Source organism: Octodon degus, unplaced genomic scaffold (genome assembly GCF_000260255.1).
Source record: "Octodon degus isolate 3935 unplaced genomic scaffold, OctDeg1.0 scaffold00068, whole genome shotgun sequence".
Classification (NCBI taxonomy): Eukaryota; Metazoa; Chordata; class Mammalia; order Rodentia; family Octodontidae; genus Octodon; species Octodon degus.
Genome location: NW_004524644.1, coordinates 460,787 through 479,063, shown reverse-complemented (window position 1 = coordinate 479,063; position 18,277 = coordinate 460,787). Strand labels below are relative to the sequence as shown.

General features: G+C 45.0%; 1 pseudogene; it reads right to left on the bottom strand.

The window, feature by feature from the left end:
- LOC105742716 overlaps positions 1 to 18,277 on the bottom strand; it is a 94,857-nt pseudogene that overhangs the window by 72,708 nt on the left and 3,872 nt on the right.

Genomic DNA, 18,277 nt, shown 5'->3' with positions numbered 1-18,277 from the left:
TAGAGGCTAGTGGGACTCTTAGGTGCTTACAGTTAGAGAGTTTTATGGCTGACAATGACAACATCAGCACATCAGCTTTTTTTCTTTTTTAAATGTATTTAGGACAGAGTCCACAGGGTCTCACTACGTAGATCAGACTTGTTGTGATTTTCCTGTTTTTAATCTCCCAAGGGCTGGGATTACAGGTGTGCACCACCACATGCAATCTCAGTTGCCATCCGAGGATCAAACTATGGCCGCTGTACTCTGATTAAGCAGGCGCTTTAGTCCACTAAGCTATCTGGCCAGCCCTGACAATATCAGCTTTAAAATGCACCCAAGTTGGTGGCCTGCCCCTGAGAACTCACCCAGGCTGCAGCCCCTGCGGTGGGAGGCACTCAGCTGGTAGTTGTTGGCTTTTGCATTGTTTGTGTCTGGCCCCTTGCACGTTCTTTTTAAACAAGCAATGGCTGGCCCAATGCCTGAGGCGGGATCAGAGTGGCTCACACAGATGCCATCAGACGTGGCCCCATCAGAGTCCCACTCACAAGCTCGGGTCACAGAAATGCATTGTGTTAGCTAAGGACAGACTGTGGGAAACACTGAAATATAAGCATATCACTTTACCTACGCTAGAACTATTTTGATTTGTTAAAATAATTAAATATGTTTATATAATTAAACTAACGGCCAAAACTGTTCAGAGTGGCTCCCAGATTTCAGGTCTTGGAAAATGTCAAATAATTCCATACATTTATTTTATTTTATTTTTTAATTTAATTTTATTTTTTGGCAGAACTGGGGATTGAACTCAGGCCCTTTCACTTGTCAGACAAGCGCTTATTCTACTGAGCCATCTCCCCAGTCCCCCCTTTTTTATTTTTTTGTTTTTTTCATGCATTTATTTTTTTTTAAATTTATTTATTTATTTGTGTGTGTGTGTGTGTGTGTGTGTGTGTGTGTGTGTGTAGCCAGCTCAGCCCACCAGGGGGCGGGGCTGGCTGGCATGTGGTGCTGGGGGATTGAACCGTGGTCCCTGTGCTTTGCTAAGCTTGTTCTAAGTAGGTGCTTTAGACCACTGAGCCATCCCACCAGCCCTCATGCATTTATTTTAAAAAGACTTAATAATTATGAAGTCAGAGGATCAGAGGATGCCTGCTGTTTTGAGTGCTAGCAATGGATCCATTCTTTTTTGGGGGGTATGTGACTGAAAATGTTTTGGAATTAATTTTGATAGATGTAGTGGTCCCAAAATATTGTGCTCCTGAGTTGCTGTTCATTTAAAAATGGTTACATTTATGTTGTGTGAATTTCAACTCCATTAAAAAATGGATTCAAAAAGACTCTAAAGGTTAAGAGAAGGTCAAGAGACAAGCGGAAGTGGATGCCATGGTTCTGATGATGTATCTGCCTTACCGCAAGGGACATGTGAAAGCGGAAGATGTCCTGGAAGAGGTCGACCAAATCCTGAACCGTGCTTGAAAGCTAAGCCCATTCTTCATCATAGACAAAATGAACCGCAAGGAAAGCGCATCATTAGCTTTGGTTTTTGTTTTTCTGGACAGTGAGAAGGACTCATACCCTTGGGCTGTTTTTAAGAAACCTGCCCAGGAGGCAAATCCTTGGATGGGGAGATTCTCAAAAGTGGGATAAGCGTACCTCTGCCGCAAAGTAGAAGAAAACAGCGACTCTTCCTTTTGTAGTGGAAATTTGAACTAGTCAAGAAAGGAGTGTCTATGCAAAGGGCTGCCAACAGTTCTAATAGTTCTAGTGGGTAGGACAAGAGCCAGAAGGAAGTCTCAGGAGGCCGACCTTGATTTCATAGAAGATTCTGGCTGACAGATAGGGCTGCCTGACACAGCGGGATTCCTCTCTTACTGTGTGACCAGGGAGGTGCTGCATGAGCACTCAAGGCTTTGGGATGGAGGAAAGCATGTCGGTAGGCTCTGGCCACCATCGGGGTCCCTGGTGCCTTTGTGCTGTTGGGGTTCCTCTTTTAAGGAATGTGACAAACATCAAAAGTGAACAATCTGCAAAGTTAAAGAATAACCTTGTTCACATTTACACATGTTTGCTCAGGATTAATAAAAACAAAACCCTGGAGGGGAATGTTATGTCTATACAGAAACCATTTAGGTTAGTGAGTTCAGTGGAAAAAAATCCAGACAAACCAGTTGCTTGGTGTCACTGCAGCAAAAGCTCAGTTGTCTGACAGAATCTTTTAACTTCTGGTTTTTTGCAGTTGGATTGTGATGGGTGATACAATCTTACTGTGGAAAAACAACATTGGGCTCTGTTTAGTTTGGAAGAAAAAAGCTCATAATTGTCTTCTAATTAAAGCCAGCTGCTTCCAGAAATGAAGGACAAATCCAAATTCATTTTAGAAGTGGCCAAAAGGAAAAACAAAAGGCTCAGCTTTATTTGAGAGGCACTCCGGAGGGTCTGCGCTGACACAGAGTGTAATTTAACTGTGCAGGGTCTCCCTTGGGACCAAGTGAGTGGACAGCGACTTTACTCTGAAATAACATTACAGCCTCCGCAAGTCCAGCACAACCCCTTGCTGTCATAGTTCGAGTCTAACAAACTTTTATTAGCAGTGGCTATCTACTAAATCTTTGTTTTTCTGTATGGCATTTAGCTGTGTCGCATGTAGACTTTAAAATCCACCAATTCTTAGGCCTGGAATCTATTTACATAAATATTTGGGTTCAAACAAGGACAACTTAGAAATTATGTGCGAGTTCTAGTCAGTCTTCTTAATACTCATCACCAGAGTACACACAGTAAATGTATGTTTAGGTCAATTTAGGAAATGGGAGTCTCAGGAGCTTTGTCTGCTACAAGCTCTTCAACTGTGTGTTTACAATGAATGACTTCTCCATTTCCTATCAGATTATCAGTTTGTTTGCTTGCTCACATGTGTTCGTTCGTTCTCTCTCTCTCGTTCTCTCTCTCTCTCGTTCTCTCTCTCTCTCTCTCTCTCTCTCTCTCTCTCTCTCTCTCTCTCTCTCTTTCTCACAAGCCCCACCAAGATAAATCTAAGTAGTTCCAAAGGAGTGAATCCTTGGTTGATAAGTTTGAAACATATAGTTTATTACTTTCAGGTCTTTATTTTCCTAGGCTGTTTAAAAACATTGTATTTCCCTGATTTTACCCACAGTGATGGAATCCTCTATAAATACATAGCTTTAAAAAGCATTAATAAAAATGATTGTGATGTATGTATATGATCATAGATTGTGGTAAAAACCTATAGGATATTGCTCTTTTAAATGCTTTATGAGAGCTCCAATTTTTGCATCTTTTTTTTTTTAAATTTTTTTTACATTTATTTATTTATTGTTTGTGTGTGTGTGTGTGTGTGTGTGTGTGTGGCCAGCTCAGCCCACCAGGGGGCGGGGCGGGCTGGCATGTGGTGCTGGGGGATTGAACCATGGTCCCTGTGGTTTGCTAAGCTTGTTCCAAGTAGGTGCTTTAGACCACTGAGCCATCTCACCAGCACCCCCTTTTTTTTTTTTTTTCTTTGAGACGGGGACTTGCTATGTAGTTCAGGTTGACCTTGAACTTAATATGTAGCGCAGACTGCACAGACTGGCTTCAAACTTACGGCAGTCCTCTGCCTCTGACTCCTGAGGGCCGGGATTATAAGCCTGTACCACCAAACCCAGTTTTCATATCAATTTTGAACAGGTCATCTAAAGTCAAATTTTACATTGGTGAATACTCAGCAAAACTTCCTATTGATACTTTTATATACTATGATCGTTTAAAGCTGGAAATCCAGGACACAATGTATCCAGATGCTACTGAATGTGCTTTGTGCAAACTTTTTGTTTCATTACGATTATATAAAAAGTTTGAAGTTACAATTTCATAGCAGGCCCTCCCTCCCTTGCTTTAATGATCAGCCTAAGAATCTGGGATTTCTGGGTACCAAGAGAGGCAACTGGCCACTGGTCCTGGGCATCCTGAATGTTTCTGTTAAATGCGCCAATGAGGCGAGGTTGTGCTTGCTCTTCACCCGGGCCATTTCTCAGCGTTGTGCTTGCAGAAGCAATGCGGGAGATAAGGCAAGGAGCAGGCTTTCTCCACTTGCTGTAACAGTAACAGATCCTCCAAACTCAGGGATCCTTGGCTGTGGCATGCATTCCCTGGTGTGCAGTACCTACCTGGTGCCCTTGGAGATGCCTGCATGCCACATGGGTTCATAAGAAGCCACACCAAGCGACACATCTTAATGCTTGCTGGGCCATGAGTAATAAAGCCCTTTGTCTTTGGCTGAAGAGTTTCATGTCTTCCACCAGCATCCATTAAACAATAACAGCCAACCTGCTAGTTTATAAGGCGAGTAAGAGCTTAGACCCAGTTACTGACGCTGGGCAGGTTAAATCAGCTAGGGAATTTATCTGGGCAGCATCATATGGCAAGCAAGATGCTTTGCCAAGGGTACAAAATTTAAGGAGGTTTCCATATAGGTCCATGCAAGGAGCAAGTGTTGATCTGATCCTACACTTACATGACTCAGACGGTAAGTGCTCCCTTAAATTCGGGGACTCAGTGCTTTGCGTGCCTGTTTTTGTCCCAGTCTTGTAGAGAGATGAAAATTAACACAATGATATCATTTTCTCAGCAAAATGAGAGTGTGATGACACCCAGATTAGTGAAAATTGTAGCTTGAGAAAACCAAATGCTGGCAAAGACACAGAGCCACACGGACTCTCACGTTGGCATGAGTGGTAGCTGGCACGCCACCTTGGAGATAACTCCGCACTATTGGATCAATTGGAAGACACACAAAGCCACGGCCCAGAAGTTCTGCCCTTCGTTACGTGTATGAGTCTTTGCATGTGTGCACACAGCCACAGACAGGATTGGATCATGTACAATCACAGGAAAAATGGACGAATGCATTTCACCATACTTGGAGGAAGGACTTTTTTTTTTGCGGAACCGGGGATTGAACTCAGGACCCTGCACTTGCCAAGCTGGTGCTTATTCTACTGAGCTATCTCCTCAGCCCCAGAGGAAGGACTTTTATGCAGAAATCAATATAGATGATCCACCACATATGGACAAATTTCAAAATATTGCATAAAATACTAAATTTCTTAAGGACTTATATGGCAAAATACCTAGCATAGTCATTATCAAAAGTTTGAAAACATACCAGTATATATTATTTATAGATGAAAACACAGAAGAAAGTGTAAAAATAAGCCCAGGCCTGTAACACCAAGCTTCTGGAAGGCTGTAAGTTCAAGCATAGGCAGGATAATCCAGTGACTTAAGGAGATACAGCATGAAAATATAAAATAAAGGGCCCACCAAATAGCTCAGCAGATTAAAGTGCCCACAAGCAAGCACAGGGGTCAGGGTTGATCCCTGCACCCGCCGGGCTGGCCCTGCCCATGGGGCACACGGAGCCGGCAATGGAGACTGGGCGTGGAAACTGGGCAATGAGACGCCTGTGCTGTGCATGCCTGTAATCACGGCTTCTGGGGAGGCTGTAAACAGGCGGATCACTATGAGTATGATCTAGTAGTGAGACCCTATAGACCCTGTAGACCCTTCTCTAAAAATACAAAAAAAAAAAAAAAAAAAAAAAAGAAAATATAAAATAAAAAAGGGCTGGGGATATAGGTTAGCATGGACACTCTGGTTCAACACTCAGTCTAAAACCAGTATAAAAAACAAGCATAGCAACGATCAATAAATACCAAATACATGAGCGCTTACCCTGAGGAAGGAGGGTAGATAAACAGAGTGGATGTGGACGTGGGGTGTGAATTGTGCCTATTGTGTTTTATTAAAGAAAAGACCAAAGGCAACAGGGTAAGGGATTAGATCTTGATAAAAGTTTGGGTTTAAGGAAGATTATTATATTATGCTCTATTTTGTATATGCTTACATAAAACATTATATTCATATAATGTATATTCATAAAAGTTAGATTAAAGGTAATTTTTTTTTAAAGTTTCGTTTTTGTTTTCAGGGAAGCAAGGCAGGATCTTAGCAGTCACTGTGACCGCTGAAATCAAGCTGTCTGCCTCAGGGGGACTGTTTTGAGCTGATTTGTGGCTCTTGTTACTGCTCTAGCTGCCTTGCTGAGTCGCCAGGGCAGGTGTCCCCAGCAGCCATGGCTGGGCACTAGGATGTGGCTCCTGCCACCACAGTGTCGCACTGCTGCACGACTCTAGGGACCCACCAGGCTTGTCTGGATTTATTTGCTTGGAGTAAGAAAAGCCTGGCATAGCGCCTACCTGGCAAGTGTGAGATTGTGAGTTCAATTTCCAATACAAAAAAAAAAAAAAAAGCCTCTCCAACCAAAGTGTTCTGCTCACCCATGCAGGCAGGGGTGGTAGCCTTGCACAAGTCCCGGAGACACTGATGCTCACTGGGTTGGTGGCCTGGTCCAGTGGCCCTTGCTGTGCTGGGGAGGAGAGCGCTGGGTGGGAGAGATGCCAAGGTTTGGAGGAGGATGCTCCGAACCCACCCGAACTCAGCAGGGAGGGCTACAGCTTCAGGCATAGTACACCCGGCTCTTGGTTTTGCATACGCTTGCTGTAAAGTGCATTCTCCAAATAGTAATACACAAGGGGTTTTGTTGTTGTTTGCATATCATGGAATATTACTCAGTCATTAAGATATGATTGAGACATTTATTGCTAAACAGACTGTGAGACCGTACTCATAAGTGAAATAAATGGCATGCACATGTGCAAACATCGCATTATCTCTCTGGTGTGAGACACTGCAAATGTAAATGAGAACACACACACACACACACACACACACACACACATATATATATGTATATATATACACACACACTAGGTATTTTGAAATTGGAAGAAACAGTGAAAAGGAAAAGGGAAATAGGGAGGAGGATGGGAAAGGAAGGGAGGGAAAGAAAACAATGAGGAAAAAAGAATACAATGAAAATTGAGCTTTGTGAAAGGGAAGAGGGAGTTTGAAAAGGGAATGAGAAGAAACCAGATATATCAGCTACAGATACAAATTCCCTACAGTGAAGGTGATCGTTATGGATACCTAAATTGTACCTATAAACTTAAATAAAATGAAAAAAAAAAAAAACCACAAGCAAACAAAACTGGGTGTGGTGGCATATGCAAGCAATCCCAGCACTCAGGGGGCTGAGGCAGGAAGATTGCTGAGGGCTCCATAGTGAGTTCAAGGCCAGTGTGGACCTGCTAGAGAGACCCTGTCTCTAAACCAAATACCCAAACTGCACCAGGGCTCAGCTCGAGGCTGAGAGGCCAGGCAGCCTGCTTGTCTCAGTGGGAAGGATGTCTATGCTATGAATCCTGGGGTTCCCGCCCCCAACAGCCTAAGCTCCTCAGCATTTTGCTGGGTCTTGTGTACTGCTACTGTCATATCTGGGGCTTTCTTATGAGGGCTCTTCTAGGGAGCTTTCCATTTACTCCAATTTCAAGTCCTATTTTCTTAAATCTGGGGCAAGAGATTAAATAGCAAGATTGTTTTAAAGTCCATCAAAATTCAGAGGCAGAAAAGAAAAAAAAAAAAAAAAGGAAAAGGAAAAAGAAAAAAAAAATGTTACCAAAACTGAAAAGAACATCATATTAATCTAAATAATTTATAAAAAATATACAGTGGCCTGGTAAGCTCAACCTTGCCCTCCTTTCTCCCCTGGCCTACTGGCGGGTGGAGGGCCATGCTCAGGGCATGTGTGACTGTTCAGGAAGGTCGCTGAGATCTCGGCCCCGCCTCCGGTTGCCACTGCAAGGCCGGCTCCCTCTGAAGGTGCCACACAACATGCACACGGTTTGCTTCGCAATTACATCGTGGTGTGGCAGTTGGAAAGCTAGCGATTCTGCTCCACGAGCTCATTGGAGAGATCAGGATGTCACACAGCTGTGTAGGGACAGTGAGAAGGGGAGACAGGTAGGGAATGTGGGGGCACAGCTGACAGGGCAGACGGCTACAGAAAGGACGAACGGCTTCCTGGAAGTCACCTTGTGAAACCTTTGCAGGTGTAGAACAGCTATTTTTAAGGACCCGCTTGCATTCACTGGAAAGCTCCCAAGCCCCACGTTTGCCCTGGCAGCGGCCTGCCTCGGCAGCGGCTCGCCCCAGAAGCAAAGGCTAAGGCCCTGATGGCCTGGAACGGGCCAATTGCCAAAGGCCTTATAACCCTTCAACAAAAGCTGAGACCCTGACTGGTTTAGAACCCCTGTAAGTACAATGAGGGCAAGGACACCGTCTAAAGATGCTCACGTGAACATTGTCTCCCTGCCCTGCCGCTTTCTCTCAGCAGCTTTGCCTCTGCACGTGTTATTTTATGAGTAAACCTCTGCTCCACACTGCTTTATTTTTTGACTTTGTTCTGTTCGGCTCTGACTTCCTAATTTTCACTTGGGGGATCTGGGACTTGGAGTCAGCTTGGCCCCACGCTTGCATTTCTGGCTAGAGTGACAGCCAGAACCCAAGGAATGGGGGGTCACACCATGGAGACACTCATGGCTCCATCAGTCCCCTAGAAATAAACTCCCCGTTCGTCACAGTGGGGGAAGCCAGGCACACGCAGTGAGCACCCACGGGGTGTCCTGGAGGAAGGCCTCGCCCCTCCCAGTGGGGCCCACACCCACAGCGGCCCTGTGCTCGCTTTGGGCCGGGCACGCTGTCACCTGAGGCTTCCCTCAGCCCACTAGTCCCTTCCACTCTTCGCTCCCATGTTCATCACAACGTCGACCATCTTCTATGCCTTGCTTTTAAAGTTTTACAAGTTACAGGGATTTGGAGAACATTGCAATACTTTTTCTCTTCTAATTTCAGGGAGGCATGCTGTAGTCCTTAGTAAAAGGAGGGAGAGGATGCGGGAGAGTGTGTGTGGAGGCTAAGAGTCCAGGGGAAGCAGGGAGTTAGCAAGCGGGGAGAAGCTGCTTCAAGAAGCTGCCTGATCTCCGGGGGTTTTCACAAAATGCTGCACGCGGCTCACATTCGAAGAAAGCAGAGAGGTAGCTGTGAGGGAAGGTACTGTGGTGTCCCCTGCAAGTCTGATGGGATTACGCCTAGCAATAGTTTCAAATTATGTAGTAGACGCCCCTGCGGCTATGCGTAAAAACAGAGTTGTTGGGCTGGGGCTGTAGCTCAGTGGTAGAGTGCTGGCCTGACCGGCCCGCGAGACCCTGGGCTCCACACGCAGTGCTGCAGTCCCACTGCCGCCACTTACTCTTGCGTTACATCAACCTTTGAAAACCAATCCCCAAATGGAAAAGACCTGCAGCACTAAGACACAGTCATGCAGAGTGTAAGGATGTCACTAGGGTTGGCTAGTTCTACAGTATCAGGTACTACTGATGGACTTTAGCTTCAAATATCAATTTCTTTTTTTCAGGGAGAGAATGAATGTGAGATTATGGTTCATTGTTATCATATCTCTGTCCCATAAGAAATGAAGGAACAAAACCAGAACAAGACAGGCCACCTTGAAGTTGCAGGCCACCTTTGAATTCTGCTCATTAGTCCAACAATAGAATCTGCAAGAATCTCTGGCTAGAGGAGCTAAAGGCCCCAGGTGGCCTCTTTCCAAGGTTGAATTACACTTGCCCCAACACCAAGCTGGCCCTGAGGTTGCTGAACTCCAATACAGATGCTGGTCCGCTCAGCACCGGGACAGTGGAAGACAGGCTGGAGGACCGATTGCTCCATTTGGACCTGGCAGGGCCTTCTAGAGCTGCCTTCTTCCACCAATCCTTTCTGCTCTACTTGGTAAAACAACCCTGTTAGCCCCACACCTCTGTGGCCCTCTTTAATCCCCAGCTGTGCTCAGAGACTCCTGGACAGACACTGGGCTGTGGTTTGTGGAACATGGGCTAAGTCAGCCAATAGAGTTGTGCTGCTAGGTGGTGCAAGCCCTTTGAAAGGGTGAGGGCCAGCATTCCTTTCTCTGAGTGACACAGGCAATGGGGCCCAGTTCAATTTTAATCTCATTCTCCTTCAGCTAGGCTGATAATGCATTATATACTATTCAGGGCTTATTGTAATTTGGACATGCTTATTTAAAAAAAATCAACAGCTCAAGTTACTTTCCAGTAAATATTATCTAACTTCCTTTTAAAATTTAAGGAGGTGACACTTTTAAAACAGTGCCATTTATATGAAAGAAATCCAAGGAAGGAAATGCTAGCTCACCAGCAGTTAAAGGCTCGATATCTGAATATCAGGAGTCACAAACAAGGTCTCTTCCTTCCTGGGCCTGGCCAGGTGTGATGTCAGGAAAGGGAGCAGCAAAATCTTTTGCCAAGTACCCGAGTACTTTCCAGGCATGTCCATAGTCCGTGTAACATTCTTTTAACATGGCAGCAGGTTGAAAAGTCTATGAAAATAATGAGGAAAACTTGTAATGGTCCACAAAGCTAAATTTTACCATCCATTTCAGAGTGAGTATTTTCATTTTAAAATTCCATTTCTAAACTTTCTATATACTCTTTATTTTTTAAATTTTTTATTTTTTTATGTATTTAGTACAGGGTCTACAGGGTCTCACTACATAGATCAGACTTATAGTGATCCTCCTGGTTTCAGCCTCCCGAGTGCTGAGATTATAGGTGCGCCCTATCACACCCAGTCTTAATGGTTGTCTCAGCGTGCCCCAAGGGCAGGGCTGGCATGGCATGCCAGGGATTGAACCCCAGTTCCTGCATCTGCCTAAGTACACACTTTAATCTGCTGAGCTATCTGGCTGGCCCTCTATATGCTCTTTAAAATCACTGCTAGGTGTGGTGGCACAGGAGTATAATTCCAGCACTAAGGAGACTGAGGCAGGAGGATTACAGTGAGTTCAAGGCCAGAGTGGGCTACAAAGTGAGTTCAAGGCAAACCTAAACTGCATAGTGAGATCCTGTCTCAAAAAAAAATCACTGTATTTCACTGTAGTGGATTTCTAATTGGTGGTCAACTTGTTACACGCAGCTGAATTGAACTAGTGTGGTCCTGGGTGTGGGAGGCCCACCTGAGGATTGTCGCCAGCAGCATGAGAGGTACAGCTGGAGAAGCTGCCAAGAGGCTCTTAGGGGGCTGGAGAGATGGCTCAGTGGTCTAAAGCACCTACTTGGAACAAGCTTGGCAAAGCATAGGGACTGCGGTTCAATCCCCCAGCACCACATGCCAGCCAGCTGCGCCCCCTGGTGGGCTGAGCTGGCCACACACACACACACACACACACAATAAATGTTAAAATAAAAAAAAAATTAAAAAAAAAAAAAGAGGCTCTTAGGGATGCTGTTTGGAGAAGCTGTTGGAGCTATTGGAAGCTGCTGGTTCTCCTGGGCTGTTCTGCTGGGTGACCTTGTCATGCTGACTTTCCTGATGAACTTGGCTGTTCTTGTTGGAGGAGGAGCTTGGGACTTTCGTTGTCACTGAAGATGGCTATGGTTCATTTGAGGGAGCTCTGGTCCTCACCTTGAGCATCACTTCCTGGCTCTGAAGTGGAAGATGGTACACTGCTCAGAGAAGCTTGTCATGGTGGCTTTCCTGATGGGAACTCAGTTTTCCTCATCACTGGGGGAGCTCGGCACCTCACTGCTGCTGCGGAGGGCTGTGGTACTTTTTGGAGGAGCTCCGGTTGTTACTTTGAGCATTGCTTCCTGGCTCCAGTTCAGATCGTTCAGCCTTCATCTCACTGGCATAGACTTTCTAGCTTCCACCACTGATGTTTGGGCCTTTCCAGAGCAGATCCATGAAGCAGGCCCACATGAGACATTGTCCTGGGCTCTAGGCCTCCAACTAAACTTGTAGGAGGCCTTGTTACGGGCTCTAGGTTTTCAGCTAGACTTGTACAGGATATTAGGATCCAGGCCCCCAGATGGATTCTTTAGTCTTTAGCATTTGGACAAATTTCCTGCACTTTTGTATATAATTCTTTAGTGACTATAAAATAATCTTTTAAAATATGTTCAATATTGTATCGTTCCCCTTGCAAAAAACTCAAACCACAGCAAACACTGTACAATAAACACAGCTAGTTCTCCAATAAATGGCCAAGTATGTACTTCACAAGTACATATTTTGCCTTCAAAATCTAATTACATTTTTGAAAATATTATGGCTTATGTGATTTATTAACTGAAAAGAGGTGGCATATAAGTAGAAAAGCTAATGTAATTAATACTTTATACCACTTTGCTTATTTCTCTTTACCTAGAATGCTTTTCCTTCGGCAAACTCTTCTAATCCTTTCTGACCTCCTCATGAGTTTATTCTGACTCCCCAGAGCAGAGGTGTCCCCTTCAGTTAAGTTTCCCAGTATTCTAATCATACCTCTAGTTTTGAACTTACCACTTTGTATTACAGCTTCCTACTTCTGTGTGTGCATTCATGAAGTTCTTCTGGGACAAAGACTGGCATTTATTTTTATTCTTTTGGTTATTTTAAATTTTGTATCTTTTTTTTTTTTAAATCACCAGAACTAATAGCAGTTCTGCCATCAAGGTAGAATTATGGTGAATGATTATGGAAGACTGTAGCACAGTCTGTAACTGTAGTTTCCTCATAAGGAACCATCATAAAGGCCATTTTTCTTTGCCTTTTGATCACTATTCTTCCATATTTTCTTAAACAATTTTGTCTTTTTTTCCTAAAATTATCTTTCTGGTTCTTGCAGTCCCTATCTCTCCAGTACTTTGGATTTGTCTTTATTCTGTCTTCTAATTTTTTTTTGTTTTTAGTACAGGGTCTATAGGGTCTACAGGGTCTCACTGCATAGATCTGACTTGTAGTGATTCTCCTGTTTACAGCCTCCCAAGTGCTGGGATTACAGGCATGCACCACCATGCCCAGTCGCAATCTCCATCTCAGCACCCCCTGTGGGGCGGGGCCCGCACAGTAGGCCCGGGGAGCGAAGTCCTGGCCCCCTGCGTCTGCCTAAGCAGGTGCTTTAATCCGCTGAGCTATTTGGCCGGCCCTGTTTTCTAAATTTTTTAAATAATTAATCATGTATTCATCAGTCAAGAAGCAATTTTTTTTTTCTCCAAATGCCTTCAGGGCAGGTTTGGCTGGCTCGAGTTGTGGGGATCGAACCCCAGCAACCTGAGCCTGACAGCTTTGTGGAAGCAGCCACTTAAAGAGCTGAGCTACGGGGCGGCCCCCGAGAAGCAATGTTCTCATGATAAATTCATTCAGGAACAAAACTTGAATCTACACATATCCTGGTTTTCTCTCACTGCAAGGGAGCCAGGAAGGAGAATCTCAGGCCAACACAGTGCATTTTGTGGGATACGCAGAGGGGACGGGGTGCCCGTGCCTCTGTACCTCACAAGTCCTTATAAGATGGCTGAACTGAAATAACTACTGGGTCCAATCTCATGCTCTCCTGATCAACACCTGGGGAAAACTCCAAAAAGAAGACACGCTGATTTTGACAGCATCCTTTCCCTCACACTACCTCCTGCCCTGGTTTATCCATATTGAAATCCCATGGATGGTGCTGGACCCTGTCCCAGTCTGGGCTGCTCTGTGTCCAGATCTAGGCCTGCTATCCATAGCTACATGCTGGTGGCGACACACGCGGCCACTGTGTGGCAGCATTACCTACCCCCAAGGGAGTTCCAGGCCGGTTCCTGTGGGCGAAAGGAGAGTTCATTTCCTCGTGCCCGCGTCCTGACTGCGCCTGCGCCGGAGCTAGCAAGCTGGAGCGCGCGCTTTTCTCCCAGCAGCTGCTGGCACTCACTGGAGCTAGAATTTTATCTCTTGATGTAAGACACAGCTTGAGTATTCCTCCCGGAGTGGGGCTCTCTGTGATCGAGGGGCCGGCCGTGCGCTGAGCTAGCTAACCGTGACCATCTGTAGCACTGCTGAGGACATCGCCCCAGCCTGGCCTCGAGGGAATCCAGAGCACTCGAGACGCCACGACCTGCAGAGCTGGAATAGGAGCCGTGTGTGCCACCTGGACTTGTCTGGCAGCTATATTTTAAAAAATAAAAGACATGGGCAAAATTATTTTTAATCGTATGCTTAAGCCAAAATATAAAACACGCTATCATTATTTCCAATACTTTAGCATAATTTTTTTCCGAGATTCCATCTTGGAAATCCAGGGTGGCGGGGCACTGACAGCACATCGTACTTTGGGTTGGCTCAGCTTGGTTTCAAGTGCTTGAAAGCTATGTGTGATTAGGGACTGCAGACTGGACAGTGTGACTCTGGATGGCTGGTAACAGGGGTCCAGCTGAGAGCTCTGGGACAAACGACTGGGAATCCTGCACTGCCAAGAGGGCAGCCAACCCCCAGGCCTTGCACCAACCTTCCTCAGGCTATCTCCTTCCTGTCCCTCCTTGTGCATAATGAGCTGTGACACAGGGAGGAGCAGTGGGATAAATGCTGGGCCTGGGTGTGGGTCAGAGCAGCTGCTGAACAGGAATGGTGGCGCTCGTCAATGCAGACGGCTGTGGCAGAATCCCCTGTTTATGAAGGAGATTCCAGCCCCAGACAATAAGCAGGCTCCACAACATGGCACTTAGCAGACAGTCACGCATGTGAGTGGATGGCAAAGAAAAACAGCCTCGTATTATGCCTGCCCTGAACTATTTATGTAGTGTGCATGTGCTCAGTCTAATGGCTTAGGGTCCCCTAAAAAATCTGTTTAGAGGTCTGAGAAGAAATTAGAGCCCAAAGAACAAAAAAGGGGTTGCTGAATGGAATAATTTTGTGGCCAAGGCAAAGGAACAGGAAAAGGCCCCAGACCAGTGAGGATGGAGGCCACCATGAGCAAGGATGCCTCCTTGTGTTTGGTCACAAAAGGCCCAGGCCGAGGGTGGGACAAGAGCAATCCTTAGGTCCACGCTCACAGGCAGCACTGAAGACATCCAGATGGTTGCAGCCATTGTAGGACTTGAGCCACAACTGTTCACGAAGAGAGGAGGGCACGCAATCAGGAAGGAAGGGACTTTAGCGAACAGCCAATTATCCTTTCAATTCAAATCTTATATTAACCTTACACTAAAGATTAATATTAAATTTTATACTTATATTAAATCTTAAGTTAAAACTGTTGGTTTGCAGCACACGTCCCCTTTCTCTCTCCCTTCATGCACTGTGAAGGAAAAAGCCCGCGGTGCCGATTCTCACACTTCGCCTGGCATTAGTTACGCTGTATACATCAGGGTGTTTGGCATTAGGTTAACTTACCAACACTTCATAAAGTTTAAGAACGACTCCTAAAGAACAAATGGTACAGACATGTCCTTCACTCACATAGAAAGAATGAAAACTTCTGAGCTGTGCTGAAAATACACTTAACTTTTCTAAAGGGAAATACTCTTTTTAAAAATAAAAATAAATTGTTCTTATACAAACTCCACCTTCTTGGTGGATAACATCTTCTTGTAACAGTGTTAAAGCCATGCAAGGAAAAAGGCGCCATATCAAAATAGGAAGAAATGAATAATTAGGAAAAACTTAATCCTAGCTATTTTCATATTGTTACCATTTCTTTCCTTTTCTGGGTAACGACTTGTAATTACATTCTCAATGGCATGGCTGTTGGGTTGGGTGCTCCGACTGCGCAGAAATCGGGAGTCACACACAAAGCATTTTTCTCTCCCTGAAAATACCAGCACTAAAATTAAAAATAAAGAACTGTAACTACTCATTGTTGATCTGAATTATATTTATCTTTCGGTCTTGCCAAAAATAAAAAGCAGAGGAAATAACAAGACATCACACTTTCCATCAGTAGGTATTTAAATATGATAAATTAAATCAAAATATAACCTAGATGTTTTATAAATTTATGTTTGGAGGGGAAACACAAATTTATATTAAAATAATTTTTCTAGCAGAAGAGACAGATGTTCTCAAAGTTAAACTGTAGAGAAATTGTTAGGGTGTACTTTCTGAGCTAGAATTAGTTCCTTTAGCCAAAAATGGAATATTTGGCAAAAAATTAATGAAGCAGTTGTGTAGTAGGTTATTTGTAGCCATCAACCATTTTTGCCCAGATTTTTTAGCTTTTAGTAGAAAGCTGCCTGGGGCCCAAATCATCTCATACTTGGGCACTTGGGGACATGAATTTTCATTAAGCTCAAGCACAGAGGCCCCACCCTCCTGATAGAAGATCTTCTGAGATATGAATGGGAACTAGAACTGGTTTTGCTTGGGATGCATTTTCTTTCTTTCTTTCTTTCTTTCTTTCTTTCTTTCTTTCTTTTTTTTTTTTTTTTTTTTTTTTTGCAGAACCGGGGATTGAACTCAGGCCCTTGTGCTTGCCAGGGAAGCGCTTATTCCACTGAGCCATCTCCCCAGCCCATGGGATGCATTTTCAAAGGGGAACTCCTTAGCTGAAAGTGACCACTTGTAGGTGAATACAAAACTGCAGGGGCTCTGCCAAGGCGCCCATGGGGTGTCAATGGCCCAGGAGGTGATGTGGGGTACTCTAGAGGCTTCTGGCAAAGGCATCAGGAAGTAAGGACTGTTGGTGACAATGTTCTGGGCCAAGAATTACCTACAACAGCACAGATCCTCTGCAGTACTCAGGGAGGTGGCGTGATTCTGTGTCCTCACTGTGGCTTCCATGCCCACATGGGGTGACCTAGGTCACTTCTTTCCTTCACATCTCTCTGCTCTAGGTACACTGGATGCTCATGATTTCTCCAGCACACCAAGAACCCTTCTGCCCAGAGTCCTGGCAAAGCTACTCTCCCTCTCAAATAGTCCATCTCTGTTCTTTCCCTTTTTTCAGATCCCCATTTAAATGCCAGCCTCTCAAAGAGACTTTCCTTGCCCCTGTCTAAAAGGTTGTCAGCTCTGTACCCTTTTGCATTTCTCCATCCCTTTCTCTATTTGATATAGTTTCTAATTTATATTGCTACTTGAGACTATATTATATAATTGTTTATTGTCTATCTCTGTCATTAGGACTTGTTTATTTCTATATCCCTATCACCTAGAATAGTATCTGGCACATAGCAGCTGCTTAATAAAATGTGTCAAATGAATGCATGATGACTTTAACGATTATTTCAGTTGAAGTCAGTCAAAGTAAGCCAACCTGTCAAGAGATCCACACATCGGTGTCTTTTAGAATCACTGACCACCATAACCTTACTGGTGAAGAAAATCTAAATTCCCTTTGAAAATTGAGACAACGGATGCTGGATCAGTTCTGCATATGAACGGGCTTGTCCCAGACCTGCTCTAGGAGAACAGCAAAAGCTATGCGACTTCCTCAAAAGGCATCAACTCTTCAAAGTATTGCCAGTTAGCTTAGAGTTCTTTTGCTCAATTCAGGCGGAAATCATGAATTGGCAAGGCGAGGCTCTGCTAGCAGTCCTGCCGTCAGCACATAACACCAGGACATGCTGGTCTCTGCTGCTGCCGTCTGCCACCTTTTCATGCCAGCTTGTGCTGGACACTGCAGGTCAACTGTTCTAGGTGATGCCCTCTGCGCTAGTCTTTGTTAGCTGATGATATGTGGAGCTTGGAGTGTGTACTGCTCTTTCTTTGGAAATGACTGTTTTACATATATTACTCTGGATAAAAATCCCAAGTAGATTTGTAGGACCTTTGGAGCCTATGCTACAGAGGACATAAATCACAAGCAGGTTTAGAGGAACACCAGGGTGAGTCTCTGTTCAACAGTCTGTGCTGTAGCATAGGAAAAGCAGTGCATAGGATTCAGCCCTTCTAGACTTAACCCTGAGAAGTGGCTAGGGTATGCAGCTTACAGAGCAGCTGCAGGTCTACGTGAGTGAGGGGCAGGGCTGAGAGCTTGCTGTGAACGTTGAGTTTGCAAATACCCCTGCTTCTGGATCTTAGCCATTCCAGACTGTTCCTTCCTTCCTTCAAAAGACACCAGTAGGTGAAGTCTGAAGCGGGTGTGGGGAGGGTGTCATGCTGCCTGTCTGGCTGCGCTCATGTTGGAGTGGAGAATGGTGGTTTGATAGCCAGGGAGGACACTGAAGCAAAATGTTCCAGTCCACTGCAGAGGAAGAGGAGCAAAGGAAGTGAGGGGGAGGGCGGGACTGGCTTCCACCCTTGCCGCAACTCCCTTGCAGCTGGCACAGGGGAAACTGGATGAGGTTTTTCTAGTCTGTCTCAAAAGTATTTCCAATCATACTATGAAAATTATTGGGACCCAGAGCTCAGGCCCGGCGAGTGAGTTAGAAGACCCAGGCCGCGGGATCCTGAACAGACCCAGAGCGCAGGCCCAGCACGGGAACGCTTCAGCAGAACTCCCTGCAAAGAGGCTAGAGGCAAGACCCACCCAGCTGATTCAGGAGCAGAACATCTTGCCAGAGAGACACAAAGGGTTCAACTCTAA